At 46.5% G+C, this 23,409-nt stretch overlaps 1 long non-coding RNA gene across 3 annotated transcripts in view; it reads left to right on the top strand.

The window, feature by feature from the left end:
* The window catches only part of LOC148107044 (uncharacterized), a 48,570-nt gene that overhangs the window by 11,817 nt on the left and 13,344 nt on the right, over positions 1-23,409 (top strand). The window contains exons 4-5 of one of the 3 annotated variants that reach the window (XR_015723209.1): positions 13,002-15,897; positions 16,802-16,846. This is a non-coding gene — a long non-coding RNA (uncharacterized LOC148107044). Of the gene's footprint in view, positions 1-13,001; positions 16,847-23,409 lie in introns of all 3 variants that reach the window. The other 2 variants (XR_015723210.1, XR_015723208.1) reach the window with 2 other exon arrangements.

The following is a 23,409-nucleotide window of genomic DNA, read 5'->3' on the forward strand; positions in this document are numbered from 1 at the left end:
TGGCTTTTATGAGATTGAGAAATGTACCTTCTATTCCTACACTCTGAAGGGTTTTAATCAGGAAAGGATGCTGTATTTTGTCAAATGCTTTTTCGGCATCGATTGAGAGGATCATATGGTTCTTGAGTCTTTTCTTGTTGATATGATGTATCACGCTGATTGATTTGCGAATATTGAACCACGCTTGCATTCCAGGTATGAATCCCACTTGATCGTGATGGATAATCCTTTTAATGTACTGTTGGATTCTATTAGCAAGTATCTTGTTGAGGATTTTGGCGTCCATATTTATTAGGGAAATCGGTCTGTAATTCTCCTTTTTGAGGGGATCTTTGCCTGGTTTGGGGATCAAGGTAATATTGGCCTCATAGAATGAGTTTGGTAGCTTTCCTTCTGTTTCTATTTTTTGAAATAGCTTTAGGAGAATAGGTATTATTTCTTCTTTGAATGTTTGGTAGAATTCCCCAGGAAAACCGTCCGGGCCTGGAGTTTTGTTATTTGGAAGGTTGTTTATCACTGACTCAATTTCTTCATAATTAATTGGCCTGTTTAAGGAATCAATTTCTTCCGGTTTCAATCTTGGTAGTTTATAGGTTTCCAGGAAGGATTCCATATCTTCCAGATTGCTTAGTTTATTGGCATATAGCTGTTGATAAAAATTTCTAATAATCCTTCCAATTTCAATGGTGCTCGTCGTGACCTCTCCTTTTTAATTCATAATTTTAATAATCTGGGTCCTTTCTCTTTTCTTTTGGATAAGTCTTGCCAGTGGTCTGTCAATCTTATTGATTCTCTCCAAGAACCAGCTTCTAGTCCTGTTGATCTGCTCTACTGTACTCCTGGTTTCTAATTCATTGATTTCTGCTCTCATCTTGGTCAACTGCTTCCTTGTGCGTGGATTAGGCCTGTCCCTCTGTTGCTGTTCCAGCTTCTTGAGGTGGGAATATAAAAACTGCATTTTAGATTTTTCTATTCTTTTGAGTGAGGCTTGGATGGCTATATATTTCCCCCTTAGGACTGCCTTTGCAGTATCCCATAGGTTTTGGACTGTTGTATTTTCATTCTCATTGGTCTCCATAAATTGTTTAATTTGATTTTTGATTTCCTGATTTATCGAGTCATTCCTGAGCAGGATGGTTCTTAGTCTCCAAGTGTTTGAGTTTCTTCCAAATTTTTCCTTGTGGTTGAGTTCCAATTTCAGAGCGTTGTGGTCTGAGAATATGCAGGGGATAATTTCAATCTTTTGGTATCGTTTGAGACCTGTTTTGTGTCCCAGAACATGGTCTATTCTTGAGAATGTTCCATGGGCATTAGAATAGAATGAGTATTCTTTGGTTCTGGGGTGTAGTGTTCTATATATATCTATGAGGTCCAACTCGTCGAGTATGGCATTCAAAGCCTTTGATTCTTTGCTTAGTTTTTGCCAGGGTGTTCTGTCTATTTCTGAGAGTGGAGTGTTGAGGTCCCCTACTATTAATGTATTTTCATTTATATGTCTCTTTATTCTGATTAAGAGTTGGCTTGTGTATCTTGCTGCTCCCCTGTTGGGGGCATATATATTTATAATTGTCATATCCACTTGTTGAATACTTCCCTTAAGAATAATATAGTGCCCTTCTGCATCTCTAACTATAGTCTGTAGTTTAAAATCCAGTCTATCTGATATGAGAATTGCTACCCCAGCTTTCTTTTGAGGACCATTTGCGTGAAAGATGGTACTCCATCCCCTTACTCTCAGTCTGAATGCATCTTTGGGTTTGAAATGAGTCTCTTGTAGACAGCAAATGGATGGGTCATTTCTTTTTATCCAATCTGCAACCCTGTGGCGTTTACGGGATGGTTCAAACCATTTACATTAAGACTGATTACTGATAGATATGATTTTAATGTTGCCATGTTGCCAGTAAAGTCTTTTTTTTTGTATTGGCTGTGACTTTCTGTTCTGTATCACTCTTGGGGCCTTTTTACTTTTATAGAACCCCCCGTAATATCTCCTGTAGGGCTGGTTTCGTAGTTACAAAATTGGTTAGTGACTGGCGATTCTGAAATGTCTTTATTTCTCCATCAATTCTGAATGACAGCCTTGCTGGATAAAGGATCCTTGGCTGCATGTTTTTCTCTGAAAGAGCTTTAAATATGCTCCCCCAACCCTTTCTCTCATTCCAGGTCTGTGTAGACAGGTCTGACATAATTCTGTTGCTTTTGCCTTGGTACGTGAGAAATTTCTTTGCCCTGGCCGCTTTCAATACTGTATCCTTGGATCTAATATTTGCAAATTGCACTATGACGTGACGTGGCGTAGGTTTGTCGTGGTTGAGCTTGGGAGGGGTCCTGTCTGCCTCTTGGACACGAATGTTTGTTTCCCTTGATAGATTAGGGAAGTTTTCAGCTACAATTTGTTCAAATATCTCTTCTAGACCTCTGTTTTTCTCCACCCCCTCGGGGATGCCGATGATTCTGACATTGGATCGTTTCATTGAGTCAGTAATCTCCCGTAACCTACATTCGTGGGCATGGATTTTTTTAAGACCATCTTCTATTTTCATTTTTTCCTCTATTAACCCATCCTCCAATTCACTAACCCTTTCTTCTGCTTCTGCGACCCTGGCTGTCAGAGCCTCTAGTTTTGCCTGCATTTGGCTCATAGAATTTTTAATTTCTGTCAGATTCGCTCTCATTTCTGTCCTTAGGGATTCTATATTCTCAGTAACCTTTTCGTTTATACTTTTTTCAATTCTACTCATCATTTTGACCATCGTTACTCTGAATTCCATTTCTGATAATTTGGTTACATCCATATCCATTATTTCTGTGGCAGAGGCCACAGTCTCACTGTCTTTTCTTTGCTGGGGGGGGGGCTTCTCCTTCTTGTCATTCTGATGAAGAGAGGTTGCGGGGTTTCCAGAGCCCAAATTATTGACTGGGTCCCAAGCCGTGCCCCTTGTTTTATAGGGATCTTAGGGATGTGGGCTTCTTCTTTAAAGATTTTATTTATTTATTTATGTGGCAGCCAACCAGCGAGAGAGGGAATAGAAGCAGGGGAGTGAGAGAGGAAGAAGCAGGCTCCCAGCGGAGGAGCCCGATGAGGGACTCCTTTCCGGAACGCCGGGATCACGCCCTAAGCCGAAGGCAGGCGCTCAATGACTGCGCCACCCAGGCACCCGGGTTGTGGGCTTCTTGATTTTTCAGCCTGCCTTCTGGGGGAGGGGCCTGCCTCGCCGATACTCAGGCAACCCTGTTTGGGTAGAGTCTCCGTGTCCCCTGCGAGGGGGGTTGGGGATGGGCACTCCCTGAGCCGGTATTTCCAGGCTTTTGTTCTCTGGCGGCTTTCCCTGGCGGTTTGCTGTGCCTCTTCTGAGAGTCAGAGCAGCAGCGGCCGAATCTCAGCCTCTGTCACGGAACAGAAGGATTGTGGCCCGTTCTCTACTAATGTTCTGGCCACTTTAACTCTGTTACTGTTGGTGCTGCTCAACCCTGCAGCGTCCCGGGATGTGTGCCCCACACCCGGCGTCCCAGCCCTCACTTCCAGGGCCGGCGCGTCTCTGTCCTTTGTGTTTCTAATGCCGCCAGCCGCCAGCCGCCCCGCGCGCGCTACCGGATCTCCCGGTCTCAGTCTGGATCCAGTGAGCGCACCGGGATTCCGGGGTTACGCGAGATGCCTGGTGGCGTGCGCACCCGGCTCACGGTCTCAGTCTGCTGTTTTGCGGGTGCCGACCATGAGCCACGCCCGCTCTCCCGTGCAAGTGGCTACCGCTTCCCAGCACCCGAACGCGGTGGCTCCCTCCCCCTTCCGTTTATCTTCCGATATCTGTGCACAATTTCATGGCTCCCCGCTTCGTACCTCAATACTCAGCGCTGGAGATGTTCATTTGTAGAGATCCAGATGCGTCTTCCTGCGTCTCAGGCTGGTTCCGTGGTTGTTTAGGCTGGTCTGGTACCTATCCAGCTCGACTCGGAGGACCGGCTGAAAACGGTGTCTCCTACTCCTCCACCATCTTAACTCCTCTGGCTCCATCCCTGGTTTTTGATGTAAAGTTCTATGATTCATTAGTTGCGTATAACACCCAGTGCACCATGCAATATGTGCCCTCCTTACTACCCATCACCAGCCAATTCCATTCCCAAGCCCCCTCCCCTCTGAAGCCCTCAGTTTGTTTCCCAGAGTCCATAGTCTCTCATGTTTCATTCCCCCTTCTGATTACCCTCCCTTTCTGTATCTCTTTCTTCTCCTACCGATCTTCCTACTTCTTATGTTCCTTAGATGAGTGGAACCTTATGATAATTGTCTTTCTCTGCTTGACTTATTTCACTTAGCATTATGTCCTCCAGTGCCGTCCATGTTGCAGCAATTTGAGAAATCATTCTTTTTGATAGCTGAGTAATATTCCATTGTATATATGGACCAAATCTTCTTAATCCAGTCATCCTTTGAAGGGCATCTCGGCTCCTTCCACAATTTAGCTATTGTGGACATTGCTGCTATGAACATTGGGGTGCCTATGGCCCTTCTCTTCACTACATCTGTATCTTTTGCATAAATACCTAGTAGTGCAATGGCTGAATCATAGGGTAGCTCAATTTTTAACTTTTTAAGGGACCTCCACACTGTTTTCTAAAGTGGCTGTACCAACTTGCATTCCCACCAACAATGTAGGAGGGATCCTCTTTCTCCACTTCCTCTCCAACAATTGTTGTTTCCTGCCTTGTCAATTTTCTGCCATTCTGACTGGCGTAAGGTGGTATCTCAGTGTGGTTTTGATTTGAATTTCCCTGATGGCTAATGATTTTGAACATTTTTTCATGTGTCTGTTAGCCATTTGTATGTCTTCATTGAAAAAGTGTCTGTTCATATCTTCTGCCCATTTTATGATTTGTTTATTTGTTTCTCGTGTATTGAGTTTGAGAAGTTCTTTTAGATCTTGGATACCAGTCTTTTATCTGTAGTGTCATTTGCAAGTATTTTCTCCCATTCCGGGGGCTGCCTCTTCGTTTTTTGACTGTTTCCTTGGCTGTGCAGAAGCTTTTTAACTTGATGAAGTCCCACAAGTTCATTTTTTCTTTTGTTTCTCTTGCCTTTGGAGATGTGTCATGAAAAAGATTGCTGTGGACGATGTCCTAGAGGTTGCTGCCTATGTTCTCCTCTAGGATTTTGATGGATTCCTGTCTCACATCAAGGTCTTTCATCCATTTGGAGTTTATCTTTGTGTATGGTGTGAGAGAGTGGTCAAGTTTCATTCTTTTGCATGTAGCTGTCCAGTTTTCCCAGCACCATTTATTCAAGAGACTTTCTTTTTTCCACTGGATGTTTTTTCCTACTTTATCAAAGATGAGTTGCCCAAAGAGCCGAGCGTCCATTTCTGGGTTCTCTATTCTGTTCCATTGGTCTGTGTGTCTGATTTTGTGGCAATACCATGCTGTCTTTGTGATCACAGCTTTGTAGTACAGCTCGAAATCCAGCATTGTGATGCCCCCAGCTTTGTTTTTCCTTTTCAACACTTCTTTGGCGATTCAGGGCCTTTTCTGGTTCCACACAAATTTAAGGGCTGTTTGTTCCAGTTCTGTGAAAAATGTCATTGGTATTTTGATCGGGATGGCATTGAAAGTGTAGATTGCTCTGGGTAGTATGGACATTTTAACTATGTTAATTCTTCCGATCCATGAGCATGGAATATTTTTCCATTTTTTGTGTCTTCAATGTCTTTCAAGAGTGATTTGTTGTTTCTAGAATATAGATCCTTTACGTCTCTGCTTCAGTTAATTCCAAGGTAACGTATGATTTTTGGTGCTGTTGTAAATGGGATGGATTCCCTAATTTCTCTTTCTTCAGTCTCATTGATCGTGTATAGAAATGCAACTGATTTCTGAGCATTGATTTTGTATCCTGCCACGTTACTGAATTGCTCTATAACTTCTAGTAGTTTGTGGGTGGAGTCTTTTGGATTTTCCATATAGAGTATCACGTCATCTGTGAAGAGAGAAAGTTTGACTTCTTCTTTGCCAATTTGGATACCATTTATCCCTTTTTGTTGTCTGATTGCTGTTGCAAGGACTTCTACTACTATGTCGAATAATAATGGCGAGAGTGGGCATCCTTGTCGTGTTCCTGATCTTAAGGGAAAGGCTTCCAGCTTTTCCCCATTGAGAATGATATTTGCTGTAGGCTTTTTATAGATAGTTTTTATGAGATTGAGGAATGTACTCTCTATCCCTACACTCTGAAGGGTTTTAATCAGGAAAGGATGCTGTATTTTGTCAAATGCTTTTTCTGCATCTATTGAGAGGATCATATGATTCTTGATTTTTTCTTGTTGATATAATCTATCACACTGATAGATTTGCAAATGTTGAACCACCCTTGCATCCCAGGGATGAATCCCACTTGCCCAATGATGGATAATCCTTTTAATGTACTGTGGGATCCCATTAGCCAGGATCTTGTTGAGAATTTTGGCGTCCATATTCATCAGGGATATTGGTCTGTAATTCTTTTTGATGGGGTCTTTGCCTGGTTTGGGGATCAAGGTAATATTGGCTTCATAGAATGAGTTTGGTAGTTTTCCTTCTGTTTCTATTTTTTGAAACAGCTTTACGAGAATAGGTATTATTTCTTTTTTGACTGTTTGGTAGAATTCCCCGGGAAATCCATCAGGCCGTAGAGTTCTGTTTTTTGGAAGGTTTTTTAATCACTGTTTCAATCTTCTCATAATTAATTGGTCTGTTTAAAAAATCAATTTCTTCCTGTTTCAGTCTTGGTAGTTTATAGGTTTCCAGGAAGGCATCCATCTCTCCAGGTTGCTTAGTTTATTGGTATAAGGCTGTTGATAAAAGTTTCTAATCATCCTTCCTATTTCATTGGTGTTGGTTGTGACTTCTCCCTTTTTATTCATAATTTTATTTATTTGGATCCTTTCTCTATTCTTTTGGATAAGTCTTGCCAGTGGTTTATCTATTTTATTTATTCTTTCAAAGAACCAGCTTCTAGTTCTGTTGATCTGCTCTACTGTGCTCCTTGTATCTAATTCATTGATCTCTGCTATAATATTGATCAACTGCTTTCTCGTGCATGGATTAGGCCTTTTCTTCTGTTGCTGTTCCAGCTTCTTGAGGTGAGAATATAAAAACTGCATTTTAGATTTTTCTATTCTCTTGAGTGAGGCTTGGGTGGCTATGTATTCTCTCCTTAGGACTGCTTTTGCAGTGTCCCATAGGTTTTGGACCATTGTGTTTTCATTCTCGTTGGTCTCCATAAATTGTTTAAATTGATTTTTGATTTCCTGGTTTATCGAATCATTCTTGAGCAGCATGGTTCTTAGTCTCCAAGTGTTTGAGTTTCTTCCAAATTTTTCCTTGTGATTGAGTTCCAATTTCAGAGCGTTGTGGTCTGAGAATATGCAGGGAATAATTTCAGTCTTTTGGTATCAGTTGAGACCTGTTTTGTGTCCCAGAGTATGGTCTATTCTTGAGAATGTTCCATGGGCATTAGAATAGAATGAGTATTCTTTGGTTCTGGGGTGTAGTGTTCTATATATATCTATGAGGTCCATCTGGTCTAGTATATCATTCAAAGCTCTTGTTTCTTTGTTGATTTTCTGCTTAGGTGATCTATCTATTGCTGATAGTGGAGTGTTGAGGTCCCCTACTATTAACGTATTTTTATCTGTATTGCTCTTTATTGTGGTTAAGAGTTGGCTTGTGTATGCTGCTCCCCTTTTGGGGGCATAGCTATTTATATTTGTCATATCCACTTGTTGGATACACCCTTTAAGAATAATATAGTGCCCTTCTGTATCTAACTACAGTCTTTAGTTTAAAATCCAATCTGTCTGATATGAGAATTTCTACCCCAGCTTTCTTTTGAGGTCCATTGGCATGAAAGATGGTATTCCATCCCTTTACTTTCAGTCTGGATGTATCTTTAGGTTCAAAATGAGTCTCTTGTAGACAGCAAATGGATGGGTCATGTCTTTTTATCCAACCTACAATCCTGTGGCTTTTTATGGGAGCATTTAGGCCATTCACATTGAGAGTGATTCTTGAGAGATATGATTTTAATGATGTCACATTGCCTGTAAAGTCTTTGTTTCTATAGAATGAAAATTTCTGTTCTGTATCACTCTTGGGACCTTTTTACTTTTATAGAACCACCCCTTAATATCTCCTGTAGGGCTGGTTTCGTGGTTATGAAATTGGTCAGTGACTGGCGATTCTGGAAGGTCCTTATCTCTCTATCAATTCTGAATGATAGCCTTGCTGGATAAAGGATCCTTGGCTGTATGTTTTTGTCTGAAAGAGCTTTAAAAATGCCCTGCCGGGGCGCCTGGGTGGCACAGCGGTTAAGCGTCTGCCTTCGGCTCAGGGCGTGATCCTGGCGATCTGGGATCGAGCCCCACATCAGGCTCCTCCGCTATGAGCCTGCTTCTTCCCCTCCCACTCCCCCTGCTTGTGTTCCCTCTCTCGCTGGCTGTCTCTATCTCTGTCAAATAAATAAATAAAATCTTAAAAAAAATGCCCTGCCAACCCTTTCTCTCATTCCAGGTCTGTGTAGACGGGTCTGATGTAATTCTGATACCTTTGCCTTGGTACGTGAGAAATTTCTTTGCCCTGGCCACTTTCAGTACTGTATCCTTGGATCTAATATTTGTGAATTGCACTATGACGTGACGTGGTGTAGGTTTGTCGTTGTTGAGCTTGGGAGGCGTCTTCTTTGCCTCTTGGACATGAATGCTTGTTTCCTTTGCTAGATTAGGGAAGTATTCTGCTACAATTTGTTCAAATATCTATTCTAGACCTCTCTTTTTCTCCACCTCCTCGGGGATGCCAATGAGTCTGACATTGGAAGGTTTCATGGAGTCAGTAATCTCCCGTAACCTACATTCTTGAGATTGGAGTTTTTTGAGCCAAGTTTCTGTTTTAACTTTCTCTTCTACCATCCCATCCTCCAATTTGCTGTTTCGTCTTCTGCCTCATTCACCATGGCCATCAGAGCATCTAGTTTTGACTGCATTTGATTCATAGCATTTTTAATTTCTGCCAGATTCACTGTCATTTCCACCCTTAGAGACTCTATATTCTCGTTAATATTTTTTTCAAGTCTACACATCATCTTGACCATTGTTACTCTGAACTCCATTTCTGATAATTTGGTTATATCCATATCCCTCAGTTCTGTGGCAGAGGCCACAGACTCATTGTCTTTTGTTTGCTGGGGGGGATTTCTCCTTTTCCTCATTCTGATGAGGAGAGGTTGCGGGGTTGTCCAGAGCCCAAATTATTGACCAGGACCCATGCAGTGTGCACTTGTTTTATAGGGACCTTAGGGATGTGGGCTTCTTGAATTTTTCAGCCTGCTTTCTGGGGGAGGGGCCTGCAGTGCTGATACTCAGGTAAACTTGTTTGGGGAGAGTCTCCCTGTCCCCTGCGAGGGGGATGGGGATGGGCACAATGTGAGCTGGTATTTCCAGGGTTTTGTTCTCTGGCGGCTTTCCATGCTGGTTTGCTGTGCCTTTTCTGAGAGTCAGAGCAGCAGTGGCCGAATCCCAGCCTCTGTCTCAGAACAGAGAGATCGCAGTCCGCTCTCCAGTGAGCTCTTCTGGCCTCTTTAACTCTGTTTCTGTTGGTGCTGCTAAACCCTGCAGCGTCCCGGGATGTGCCCCCACAGCCAGCGTCCAAGCCCTCACTTCCAGGGCTGGCGCATCTCTGTCCTTCGTGTTTCTAACACCGCCAGCGGCCAGTCGCCCCTGCGCATTCTGGAGCTCCAGTTTTCAGTCTGGTCGCGTGCATTCCCTGGCTCATGGTCTCAGTCCGCTATTTCGCGGGTGCTGGTCTGCGAGTCCGCCTGCTCCCCAGTGCAGGTGACTACCACTTCCCGGTGCCTGAAAGCGGAGGCTCTGTACCCCTTCCATTTATCTTTCGATATCTGTGGCTGGATTCACAGCTCCCCGCTTCATACCTCAATATTCAGGGCTACAGATGTTCATTCGTCTAGGTCCAAGTGTATCTTCCTATGTCTCAGGCTGATTCCATGGGTGTTCTAGTACCTATCCAGCTCGACTCAGGGGACCAGCTTAAAAAGGGAACCCCTACTCCTCCGCCATCTTAACTCCTCCAGGTGGGCATTCTTATTTCCCTTGCTGTACATTCCTTCTGCAGGTCCAAATGACACGGTTACCTTCTGTGTGGCATGCTGATTCGCAGGTATGGCTCAGGTTTCCCCAATCGCTATGGGTTTGTTTCTTGATCCCTGGAATCTTCTCCTAGAACCCACAGTAGCATTTGGGGTAGGGCTTAGGAGCATGGGAGGGACCATCACCTGCTTTGGAGCACAGCATCCCGGTGGCCTGATGTGAGAGGCGCCTAGTGGAGAATGGAAGGCTCAGAGTTTTGGTCCAAGGGTTCCCTGCATGAAGGACTTGGCTGGGATTGACTCAGTGGGATATGCAGATTTCTCCTCCTCCGAATAGCCTCTGGAGTCCCAGATGGCACGCTTTCTTGCTGTGTGCCATGCTGAGGCTTCAGACACGGCGCAGGTTTGCCCAATCCCTATACCTTTGTGCCATGTGTCTAGGAGTGAATCTCTGAGACCCAAGCTCCGGTAACTGTCAGGCCCTAGGAGGGTGGAAAGCCCCACCCCCTGTTCTGGGACCCTGTCTTTGCTGAGGGGGGAGAGTGGGGTGGGAACACTGTCAAGACAGTGTTTATCTGCCAGGGACCCGCTGGAAGTGGTTTTCTGTGGGCTTGGGTCCAGCGTTCACTTGCATTTCTCCTTCTGAAAATGCTTTCAGGAGTCCCAAATGTCATATTAATCTTATGAGTTGTCCGGTTTGTGTCCTGACATTGCTCAGTGGTCCCCATTCCCTGGTTTTTTGAAGCAGACATCTGGGAATGGATCTCACAGATCCCAGCTTAGAGGTAGGCTTGGGTCGAAGGGCAGTGGCTATTGGGATCACCAGCCTTTACGACCTTCTAGGGGCCTGAGAAAGGGCATGGTTTGGGTTGAGTGTTAGACAAGGAGTTGCCGCCACAGGGGTGTGAAAGTGGGAGCTCGCAGGGATTGGATCAGGTGGGCATTCTTATTTCCTGGCTCTGCATTCCTTCGGCAGGTCTAAATGGCACGGTTTCCTTCTGTGTGGCATGCTGATTCGCAGGTATTTCTCAGGATTCCCCAGTCTCTATGGGTTTGGTTCTTGATCCCTGGAATCACCTCTGGGAACCCAATGTAGCGTTTGGGGTAGGTCTACGGAGCATGGGAGGGACCATCACCTGCTTTGGAGCACAGCACCCGATGGCCTGATGTGAGAGGTGACTTGTGGAGAATGGAAGGCTAAGGGTTTTGGTCCAGGGGTTCCCTGCATGCGGGACTTGGCTGGGATTGACACAGTGGGATATGCATAATTCTCCCCCTCCGAATAGCCTCTGGAGTCCCAGATGGCATGCTTTCTTGATGTGTGCCATGCTGACGCCTCAGATATGGCGCAGGTTTGCCCAATCCCTGTACCTTTGTGCCACGTGTCTCGGAGTGACCTCTGAGAACCAAGCTCTGGTGACTGTAAGGCTCTAGGAGGTGGAAAGCCCAATTGCCTGGCTCTGGGACCCTCTCTTTACTGAGGGGGGAGAGTGGGGTGGGGACACTGTTGGGACTCTGTTTAGCTGCCAGGGATCTGCTGGAAGTGGTTTCCTGTGTGGTTGGGTCTGGCGTTCACTTGCGTTCATCCTTCTGAAAATGCTTTTCGGAGTCTACAATGGCACAGTTATGTTCTGCATTGCCGGGTTTCTGCCCTGACATTGCTCAGTGATCCCCATTCCCAGGTTTTTGCAAGCGGGCGTCTGGGAATGGATCTGACAGACCCCAGCTTAGAGTTAGTCTCGGGTCGAGGGGCAGTGGCTGTTGGGTTCAGCAGCCTTTATGTCCTTCCAGGGGCCTGAAAAAGGGCGTAGCGTGGTTGAATGTCAGACACAGGAGTTGCCGCCAGAGGGCGCTCTGAAAGCCGGGTCTTAAGGATTGGATCAGGTGGGCATTCTTATTTCTCTGGCTCTGCATTCGTTTGGCAGGTCCAAATGGTTCGGTATCCTTCCAGGTGGCATGCTGATTCGCAGGTATTTCTCAGGATTCCCCAGTCACTATGGGTTTGATTCTTGGTCCCTGGTATCACCTCTGGGAAGCCAATGTAGCATTTGGGGTGGTCTTAGGAGCATGGGAGGGACCATCACCTGCTTTGGAGCACAGCACCCGGTGGCTTGATGTGAGAGGCGGCTTGTGGAGAATGGAAGGCTCCAGGTTTTGGTCCAAGGGTCCCCTGAATGCGGGACGAGGCTGGGATTGACACAGTGGGATATGCAGATTTCTCCCCCTCCGAATAGCCTCTGGAGTCTCAGATGGCACGATTTCTTGATGTGTGCCATGCTGAGGCTTCAGACACGGCGCAGGTTTGCCCAATCCCTGTACCTTTGTGCCACGTGTCTCGGAGTGAACCTCTGAGAACCAAGCTCCAGTGACTGTCAGGCCCTGGGAGGGTGGAAAGCCCAATTGCCTGACTGTGGGACCCTCTCATTCCTGATGGGTGAGAGTGGGGTGGGGACACTCTCGGGACTCTTTTTTGCTGCCAGGGATCTGCTGGAAGTGGTTTCCTGTGGGCTTGGGTCTGGCGTTCACTTGTGTTTCTCCATCTGAAAATGCTTTCCGGAGTCCCCAATGACACAGTCATCTTCTGGGTTGTTGGGTTTGTGTCCTGACATTGCTCAGTGGTCCCCATTCCCTGGTTTTTGTAAGCAGGTGTCTGGGAATGGATCTCACAGACCCCACCGTAGAGTTAGGCTCGGGTCTAGGGGCAGTGGCTGTTGGGATCACCAGCCTTTGTGATCTTCCAGGGGCTTGTGACAGGGCGTGGTGTGGGTTGAATGTCAGACACAGGAGTTGACGCCAGAGGGGGTTGTGAATGTTGGAGCTCTCAGGGATTGGATCAGGTGGGCATTCTTATTTCTCTAACTCTGCATTCCTTTGGCAGGTCCAAATGGTGCGGTTTCCTTCAGGTGGCATGCTGATTCGCAGGTATTTCTCAGGATTCCCCAGTCGCTACGGGTTTGGTTCTTGGTCCCTGGTATCACCTCTGGGAACCCAATGTAGCATTTGGGGTGGTCTACGGAGCATGGGAGGGACCATCACCTGCTTTGGAGCACCACATGCCGGTGGCCTGATGGGAGAGGCGGCTTGTGGAGAATGGAAGCCTCAGGGTTTTGGTCCAAGGGTCCCCTGAATGTGGGACTTGGCTGGATTGACTCAGTGGGACATGCAGATCACTCCTCCTCCGAATAGTGTCTGGAGTCCCAGATGGCACGCTTTCTTGCTGTGTGCCATGCTGAGGCCTCAGATACGGCACAATTTGTCCAATCCCTATACCTTCATGACCCGTTTCTTGGAGTGAAACTCTGAGAACTCAAGCTCCGGTGACTGTCAGGCCTTAGGAGGGTGGAAAGCCCCATCGCCTGGCTCTGGGACCCTCTCTTTGCTGAGGCGAGAGAATGGGGTGGGGACACTGTCGGGACAGTGTTTAGCTGCCACGGATCTGCTGGAAGTAGTTTCCTGTGGGCTTGGGTCCGGCGTTCACTTGCCTTTCTCCTACTGAAAATGCTTTCCGAGTCCCAAATGTCACAGGTATCTTCTGCGTTGCCGGGTTTCTGTCCTGAGATTTCCCAGTGGTCCCCATTCCCAGGTTTTTGTAAGCGGGCGTCTGGGAATGGATCTTGCAGACCCCAGCTTAGAGTTAGTCTTGGGTCCAGGCGTAATGTGTGTGGGGATCATCAGCCTTTGCGACCTTCCAGGGGCCTGAGAAAGGGCGTGGTTTGGGTTGAGTGTCAGACACAGGAGTTGCCGCCAGAGGGGGCTGTGAAAGTGGGAGCTCTCACGGATTGAATCAGGAGGGCATTCTTATTTCTCTGGCTCTGCATAACTTCAGCAGGTCCAAATAGCACAGTTTCCTTCTGTGTGGCATGGTGATTCGCAGGTATGGCTCAGGATTCCCCAGTCGCTACTGGTGTGGTTCTTGGTCCCTGGAATCACCTCTGGGAACCCAACCTAACATCTGGGGTAGGACTTAGGAGAATGGGAGGGACCATCACCTGCTTTGGAGCACAGCATCCCGGTGGCCTGATGGGAGAGGCAGCTTGTGGAGAATGGAAGCCTCAGGGTTTTGGTCCAAGGGTCCCCTGAATGCGGGACTTGGCTGGGATTGACTCAGTGGGATATGCAGATTTCTCCTCCCCCGAATAGCCTCTGGAGTCCCAGATGGCACGCTTTCTTGCTGTGTGCCATGCTGAGGCTTCAGACACGGCGCAGGTTTGCCCAATCCCTATACCTTTGTGCCATGTGTCTAGGAGTGAATCTCTGAGACCCAAGCTCCGGTAACTGTCAGGCCCTAGGAGGGTGGAAAGCCCCACCCCCTGTTCTGGGACCCTGTCTTTGCTGAGGGGGGAGAGTGGGGTGGGAACACTGTCAAGACAGTGTTTATCTGCCAGGGACCCGCTGGAAGTGGTTTTCTGTGGGCTTGGGTCCAGCGTTCACTTGCATTTCTCCTTCTGAAAATGCTTTCAGGAGTCCCAAATGTCATATTAATCTTATGAGTTGTCCGGTTTGTGTCCTGACATTGCTCAGTGGTCCCCATTCCCTGGTTTTTTGAAGCAGACATCTGGGAATGGATCTCACAGATCCCAGCTTAGAGGTAGGCTTGGGTCGAAGGGCAGTGGCTATTGGGATCACCAGCCTTTACGACCTTCTAGGGGCCTGAGAAAGGGCATGGTTTGGGTTGAGTGTTAGACAAGGAGTTGCCGCCACAGGGGTGTGAAAGTGGGAGCTCGCAGGGATTGGATCAGGTGGGCATTCTTATTTCCTGGCTCTGCATTCCTTCGGCAGGTCTAAATGGCACGGTTTCCTTCTGTGTGGCATGCTGATTCGCAGGTATTTCTCAGGATTCCCCAGTCTCTATGGGTTTGGTTCTTGATCCCTGGAATCACCTCTGGGAACCCAATGTAGCGTTTGGGGTAGGTCTACGGAGCATGGGAGGGACCATCACCTGCTTTGGAGCACAGCACCCGATGGCCTGATGTGAGAGGTGACTTGTGGAGAATGGAAGGCTAAGGGTTTTGGTCCAGGGGTTCCCTGCATGCGGGACTTGGCTGGGATTGACACAGTGGGATATGCATAATTCTCCCCCTCCGAATAGCCTCTGGAGTCCCAGATGGCATGCTTTCTTGATGTGTGCCATGCTGACGCCTCAGATATGGCGCAGGTTTGCCCAATCCCTGTACCTTTGTGCCACGTGTCTCGGAGTGACCTCTGAGAACCAAGCTCCGGTGACTGTAAGGCTCTAGGAGGTGGAAAGCCCAATTGCCTGGCTCTGGGACCCTCTCTTTACTGAGGGGGGAGAGTGGGGTGGGGACACTGTTGGGACTCTGTTTAGCTGCCAGGGATCTGCTGGAAGTGGTTTCCTGTGGACTTGGGTCCCGCGTTCACTTGGGTTTCTCCTTGTGAAAATGCTTCCCGGAGTCCCAAATGTCACAGTTATCGGCTGGGTTGTCGGGTTTGTGTCCTGACATTGCTTAGTGGTCCCCATTCCCTGGTTCTTGGAAGCAGGCATCTGGGAATGGTTGTCGCAGACCCCAGCATAGATTTCCGCTCGAGTCAAGGGGCATGGCTGTTGGGATCACCAGCCTTTGGGACCTTCCAGGGGCCTGAGAAAGGGCTTGGTGTGGGTTGAATGTCAGACACAAAATGTGCCGCAAGAGGGCGCTGTGACAGCGGGGGCTGGAAGGATTGGATCATGTTGTCATTCTTATTTCTATGGCTCTGCATAACTTCGGCAGTTCCAAATGGCATGTTGTCCGTCTGTGTGGCATGCTGATTCGCAGGTATGCTTCAAGTTTCCCCAGTCCCCATGTTTTGGGTTCTTGGGTCCTGGAATGACATCTGCAACCCAACCTAGCATTTGGGGTAGGGCTTAGGAGCATGGGAGGGACCATCGCCTGCTTTCGAGCACAGTTTCCTGGTGGCTTGATTTGAGAGGAGGGTTGTGGAGAATGGAAGGTCAGGGTTTTGGTACAAGGGTCCCATGAATATTGGATTGGCTGGAATTGACTCAGTGGGATATGCAGATTTCTCCTCCTCCGAATTGCCTCTGGAGTCCCAGATGGCACGCTTTCTTTCTGTGTAGCATGCAGAGGCCTGAGATATGGCTCAGGTTTCCCCAATCACTATATCTTTGTGCCATGTTTCTAGGAGTGAACCTATGAGCACCCAAGCTACGGTTAGTGTCAGGCCCTAGGAGGATGGAAAGCCCCGTCAACTGGCTCTGTGACTCTCTTGTTGCTGAGGGGACAGAGTAGGGTGCGGATACTGTTGACACAGTGTTTAGGTATCAGGGATTCGCTGGAAGTGGTTTTTTCTAGACTTGGGTCCAGTGTTCACTTAGGTTTCTCCTTCTCAAAATGCTTTCTGCAGTCCAAAATGGCACAGTTTTCGTCTGTGTTGCAGGGTTTGTGTCCTGACATTGCTGAGCGGTACCCATTCCCTGGTTTTTTGGAAGCCATTTGGGAATGGATCTTACAGACCCCAGCTTAGAGTTAGTCTCGGGTCTAGGGTCATGGCTGTTGGGATCACCAGCCCTTGCGACCTTCTTGGGTCCTAGACAGGGTGTGCTTTGGGTTGAATGTCAGACACAGGAGTTGCCGCCAGAGGGCGCTGAGAAAGTGGGGGCAGGCAGGGATTGGATCAGGTGGGCATTCTTATTTTTCTTGCTCTGCATTTCTTGCGCAGGTCCAAATGGCACGGTGTCCTCCTGTGTGGCATGCTGATATGCAGGTATGGCTCAGGATTCCCCAGTCGCTACGGGTGTGGTTCTTGGACCCTGGAATGACCTCTGGGAACCCAACCTAGCATTTGGAGTACGGCTTAGGAGCATGGGAGGGATCATCGCCTTTTTTTTTAATGTTTTTTTTTTATTATATTATGTTAGTCACCATACAGTACATCCCCAGTTTCCGATGTGAAGTTCGATGATTCATTAGTTGCGTATAACACCCAGTGCACTGTGCAATACGTGCCCTCCTTACTACCCATCACCAGTCTATCCCACTCCCCCACCCCCTCCTCTTTGAGGCCCTCAGTTTGTTTCTCATAGTCCATAGTCTCTCATGCTTCATACCCCTTCTGATTACCTCCCCTTTCTTTATCCCTTTCGTCCCCTACCGATCTTCCTAGTTCTTATGTTCCATAGATGAAAGAAATCATACGATAATTGTCTTTCTCTGCTTGACTTATTTCACTTAGCATTATCTCCTCCAGTGCCGTCCATGTTGCAGCAAATGTTGAGAACTCGTTCTTTCTGATAGCTGAGTAATATTCCATTGTATATATGGACCACAACTTCTTAATCCAGTCATCTGTTGAAGGGCATCTTGGTTCCTTCCACGCTTTGGCTATTGTGGACAATGCTGCTATGAACATTGGGGTGCATATGGCCCTTCTCTTCACTGCGTCTGTATCCTTGGGATAAATACCCAGTAGTGCAATGGCTGGGTCATAGGGTAGCTCAATTTTTAACTTTTTAAGGGACCTCCACGCTGTTTTCCAGAGTGGCTGTACCAACTTGCATTCCCACCAACAATGTAGGAGGGATCCCCTTTCTCCACATCCTCTCCAACAATTGTTGTTTTTTGCCTTGTCAATTTTTGCCATTCTAACTGGTGTAAGGTGGCTTCTCAGTGTGGTTTTGACTTGAATTTCCCTGATGGCTAATGATTTTGAACATTTTTTCATGTGTCTGTTAGCCATTTGTATGTCTTCATTGAAAAAGTGTCTGTTCATATCTTCTGCCCATTTTTTGATTTATTTGTTTCTTGTGTATTGAGTTTGAGAAGTTCTTTTAGATCTTGGATACCAGTCTTTTATCTGTAGCGTCATTTGCAAATATATTCTGCCATTCCGTGGGCTACCTCTTAGTTTTTTTTACTGTTTCCTTGGCTGTGCAGAAGCTTTTTATCCTGATGAAGTCCCACAAGTTTATTTTATCTTTTGTTTCTCTTGCCTTTGGAGATGTGTCATGAAAAAGGTTGCTTTGGCCAATGTTGTATAGGTTGCTGCCTATGTTCTCCTGTAGGATTTTGATGGATTCCTGTCTCACATAGAGGTCTTTCATCCATTTGGAGTTTATCTTTGTGTATGGTGTGAGAGGGTGGTCAAGTTTCATTCTTTTGCATGTAGCTGTCCAATTTTCCCAGCTCCATTTATTGAAGAGACTCTCTTTTTTCCACCGGATGTTTTTTCCTGCTTTATCAAAGATTAGTTGCCGAAAGAGCCGAGGGTCCATTTCTGGGTTCTCTATTCTGTTCCATTGGCCTATATGTCTGTTTTTGTGCCAGTACCATGCTGTCTTTGTGATCACAGCTTTGTAGTACAGCTCAAAATCCGGCATTGTGATGCCCCCAGCTTTGTTTTTCCTTTTCAACACTTCCTTGGTGATTCAGGGCCTTTTCTGGTTCCATACAAATTTAAGGACTATTTGTTCCAGTTCTTTGAAAAATGTCCTTGGTATTTTGATCGGGATAGCATTGAAAGTGTAGTTTGCTCTGGGTAGCATGGACATTTTAACTATGTTAATTCTCCCGATCCATGAGCATGGAATATTTTTCCATCTTTTCGTGTCTTCCTCAATGTCTTTCAAGAGTGATTTATAGTTTCTAGAATATAGATCCTTTCCATCTCTGGTTAAGTTAATTCCAAGGTAACGTATGGTTTTTGGTGCTATTGTAAATGCGATGGATTCCCTAATTTCTCTTTCTTCAGTCTCATTATTCTTGTATAGAAATGCAACTGATTTCTGAGCATTGATTTTGTATCTCGCCACATTACTGAATTGCTCTATAACTTCTAATAGTTTGGGAGTGGATTCTTTTGGGTTTTCCATATAGAGTATCATGTCATCTGCGAAGAGAGACATTTTGACTTCTTCTTTGCTGATTTGGATACCTTTTATCCCTTTTTGTTGTCTGATTGCTGTTGCAAGGTCTTCTACTACTATGTTGAATAATAGTGGTGAGAGTGGGCATCCTTGTCGTGTTCCTGATCTTAAGGGAAAGGCTTCCAGCTTTTACCCATTGAGAATAATATTTGCCGTAGCCTTTTCATAGATGGCTTTTATGAGATTGAGGAATGTACCCTCTATCCCTACACTCTGAAGGGTTTTAATCAGGAAAGGATGCTGTATTTTGTCAAATGCTTTTTCTGGATCTATTGAGAGAATCATATGATTTTTGAATTTTTCTTTCTGGATAAAATCTAAGACAATGATAGATTTGCGAATGTTGAACCACCCTTGCAACCCAGGGATGAATCCCACTTGGTCATGAAGGATAATCCTTTTAATGTACTGTTGGATTTATTAGCCAGGATCTTGTTGAGGAATTTGGCATCCATATTCATTAGGGAAATCGGTCTGTAATTCTCCTTTTTGATGGGGTCTTTGCCTGGTTTCGGAATCAAGGCAATATTGGCCTCATAGAATGAGTTTTGTAGCTTTCCTTCTGTTTCAATTTTTTGAAATAGCTTTAGGAGAATAGGTATTATTTCTTCTTTGAATGTTTGGTAGAATTCCCCAGGAAAACCATCCAGGCCTGGAGTTTTGTTTTTTGGAAGGTGGTTTATCACTGACTCAATCTCTTCATAATTAATCGGTGTGTTTAAAAAATCAATTTCTTCCTGTTTCAGTCTTGGTAGTTTATAGGTTTCCAGGAAGGCCTCCATCTCTTCCAGATTGCTTAATTTATTGGCATAAAGCCATTGATAAAAGTTTCTAATAATCCTTCCAATTTCATTGGTGTTGGTTGTGACCTCTCCTTTTTCATTCAAAATGTATTATCTTGATATTTTGAGGTGCCATATTCTCTCTGTAGTTTCTTCAGTGGTGCAGTTAGAAGGAGAGTCTGGGAATTCGTTTGGATAGAGGTATGCTGGTGGCTTCAAGGGGCTTGGCATCCGGAGCCCTGGGGTGAATTCTGCAACTGCTTGCCTGACCCTCGGTGTATCTTACAGAGTTTTTGTTTCCTCTTATGAAATTGCTGCAGATAATGTTCTGCTTAAAGGGGAACCCTCCCATCCTGTTGGTGGGAATGTAAGCTGGTGCAGCCACTCTGGAAAACAGTGTAGGGGTTCCTCAAAAAGGTAACATTGAACACCGTATGATCCAGCAATTGCTCTCCTAGGTATTTACCCAAAGGATACAAAAATGCATATTCTAAGGGGGTACACGCAACGTGATGTTTATAGCAGCAATGTCCACAGTTGCCAAACTATGGAGAGAATCCCATAGTCTATACACTGATGAATGGATAAAGCAGATGTGGGATACATATATATAATGGAATATGACCCAGCTTCAAAAAGAGTGAAATCTTACCATTTGCAAGGATGTGGATGGATATAGAGTGTATTAAGCTAAACAAAATCAGCGAGGAAAGACAAATATCCTATGATCTCACTCATGTGGACTATCAGAAAGAAAACAGATGAACAGAGTTGGAGGGGGGCAATGAGAGAGGCAAACAAGGAAACTCAACCTTAGAGAACAAACCAAGGGTTGCTGCAGGGCAGGGGCGTGGGGGGAAGAGTTAAATGGGTGAAGGGTATTAAGGAGGGTACTTGTGATGAGCACCAGGTATTGTATGCAGATGAGGAATCACTAAATCCTACCCCTGAAGCGAATATTCCATGGCATGTGAACTAACTGGAATTTAAGTAAAAGAAGAAAGGAAAAAGTGTTCTGCTTCATGAAAAGTGAGGTAAAAATGTAGTGATTTGGGCTGTACTATTCTGTAGATAATAGTTTTAAAACACCCTGCTGTAGGATATGCTAGTTTCTTATCGCAGAAGGAGTCCTCGGAAAGCTGCAGTGAAAGATCCAGATCTCAGAGCACGTTCATGTTCCACTGATATGTACCAGTTTGCACAGGTAGGAAGGAAGGTGGAGAGAAATACAACAGAAGGGGAAAGTAGGTGTGAACCATTCATTAGGTAGCTTTATACCTTTCTCACGAAAGCCTTGAGCCAGTGTGATTTTGGAAGAAGAGGGGGAATCCTGGAGCTTTGCAGCAGACAGGGGAGTTCCAGGTCTGGGTAGAGGTGACAGGGGTCCTAGAGGAGAGCTGAGTGCATTCTGCAGCACCGTGTGGGCAGGATGGGCTCCAGGGGTGGCTGTGGGTCTCCCGTGTGACCGTTGTGACAGGTGAGGGCTGCGAGCAGGTTCCTGGCTGAGGACAGGTGAGGCACAGGTGGAGAGCTGGCCGAGCCCCTTCTTCTGGGCCACCAGCCTCACCAAACACACACAGCCTCATTGTCTGTCCCTGTCACTCCAATTCAGACTGTCAGAGTTGCCAGGCCGAGATTTTTGGTGGTGCTTCTTTCCTTGCATGCATGAGAAGTTTCAAACCTGAGGTGATGGACATGATGGGTCCTCAGAACATCTGTTACTCTTTTATTTCCTGCTCTACTTTCCATCAGTGAAGTGAATCGGACCTGCTAGTGGAAGGAGCTATCTGTGTGTTTTTATTTCCAGGTTTAATTAAACAATGGGAAAACAGTCTTCTGAAATATTAAAGGAATCCTTTGTGGGTGTTCATGTTTTTCTCTTCTGTGAGCCACATTCCGATATGAGAAATTATTTGTTAAAGTAAAACAGCCTCAGAGCTGTCACAGGGTTTGGTGGCCTTTGTGAGAGGGAGAAAGGGAGAAGGAGTGTGGGTTCTTTAGGAGCTCAGGGAGTGCCACATTGTGCTCCCAAGGGAAATGGAGCCTCCTCTCAGCCTTCCTGGGGCAGGGGCAGGTGGGGGTACTGCTTACCTTGAGGCTCATCCTGGGCTCTGGAAGCTTGACCTGGTGCGTCACTTGCGACTTGAGCTGGGGAATTGATGAAGAAACAGAATGAATGCTGGACTGTATCCTTTGGACTCAGGTAACTCCATGTAGCAAAGGAACTCTTCACCCATGAGGCGTGTCGGGATCCCTGAGGGTGTGGGGTTTACTTCATGGGCTGAGGTTGTGTCTTCATCCTTATCTGGACCAGAGCCATGTTGTATGGCTATGGAGATCCAGACCCTTTGGTGACCATGTCATTATTATTATTGTTCTTTTAAGAAAGCAATATAGACATTGACTTTGAGATACACATAGCAAAAGGAACAACACAAGGTCAAATATATACGTGATGACTGAACTTGTGGTATCTCTCATTGGTGTGGGTCTTGTAGGGCTGCCCGAATGAGAGAGACCAAGGAATTCGATGTGGATTGAAGTGTGCTGTGCACAGGGAGTGTTTTATTCCACCATTTGACTTCTCTCTCTGAAGGGAAACTAGAGTGGTGTCTGGAGCTGGGTTTCTGATTGGAAGGACTGGGAGGCCAGTGAATTGAAAGAGCAGTGCTCCTGCTGTCATGGTGCTCAGTGCCCAGTGAGCGAGGGTTGAAAGCTTGGACTCGGAAGCGTTGGTGTTCAGGGAGGATGTTGTCCGAGTTTGCAGCACATTGAGTCACTTGCCTGGTCTGCCTAATCGGCCAGTTTCTTCCTTTCTAAGGGCAGCTTGAAAGTAGCTTGCAACCCTAGGGCATTTGCATAGTGGTCTGCATGGGACCCCTGTGTGGGCCAGTGTAGACATGACCCAGGAAATTCCAGAGCTAATGATGAGCACTTTTCTGAGGCTGGAGATTGCTTCTCTGTGAGAAGGATTGAGCTGGAGTGCAAAGAAGTCTCTGGGTTTTAGGACTCACTGAGCGGGTGCAAGCCTGGCAGGGTAGTCGGATCAGATAGCTGGGTGGTTGTGAAGTTGTGGTCTTGGACTGTCGCTCTTGATGGGCAGGCCAGCTTGCTACAAGGATCGGGACTGGGGTCTCTTCTCCCCACCCCCCGCCCCGGCGAGCACTCAGGCTGCATATGTGATAAGACAGTTGGTTCTTGATTGGTTGGTTCCTGAGCCCTCAGCTCAGCAGGGTGGTCAGTGGAAGCAGCCCCCAGGCAGCACTATGGATTCTTGCCCAGTGTGCCACCCATTTCCTTGGAGGACACACAGCAGATGTCCTCTTCCTGGTGTCTGAGTTCAGCCAGCAGAAGCACTTCTTCCAGAGCCACACCCCTGAGAAATCCTCCCTCCACGTTGCTGTGCTGTGTGGAAGAGGTCAGTGTTCCTTTGGAACTGAAATCTCCACTCCTGCTGTTAGGTTCTGAGGCCACACAGGACACCAGTCTCTGTGAAGGTCCAGTTCCACGTGGGGCAGATGTGCGGGACTGATGCTGAGCTGGGCGGCCTGCTGACGCTGCTGCAGGCTCCTTCCTGAACAACGGTTTGTGAGGACGTCACAGGAAAGAGGGACAGGAGCACT

This window comes from Ursus americanus, chromosome 36 (assembly GCF_024610735.1).
Source record: "Ursus americanus isolate L20-20 chromosome 36, mUrsAme1.1.p, whole genome shotgun sequence".
Classification (NCBI taxonomy): Eukaryota; Metazoa; Chordata; class Mammalia; order Carnivora; family Ursidae; genus Ursus; species Ursus americanus.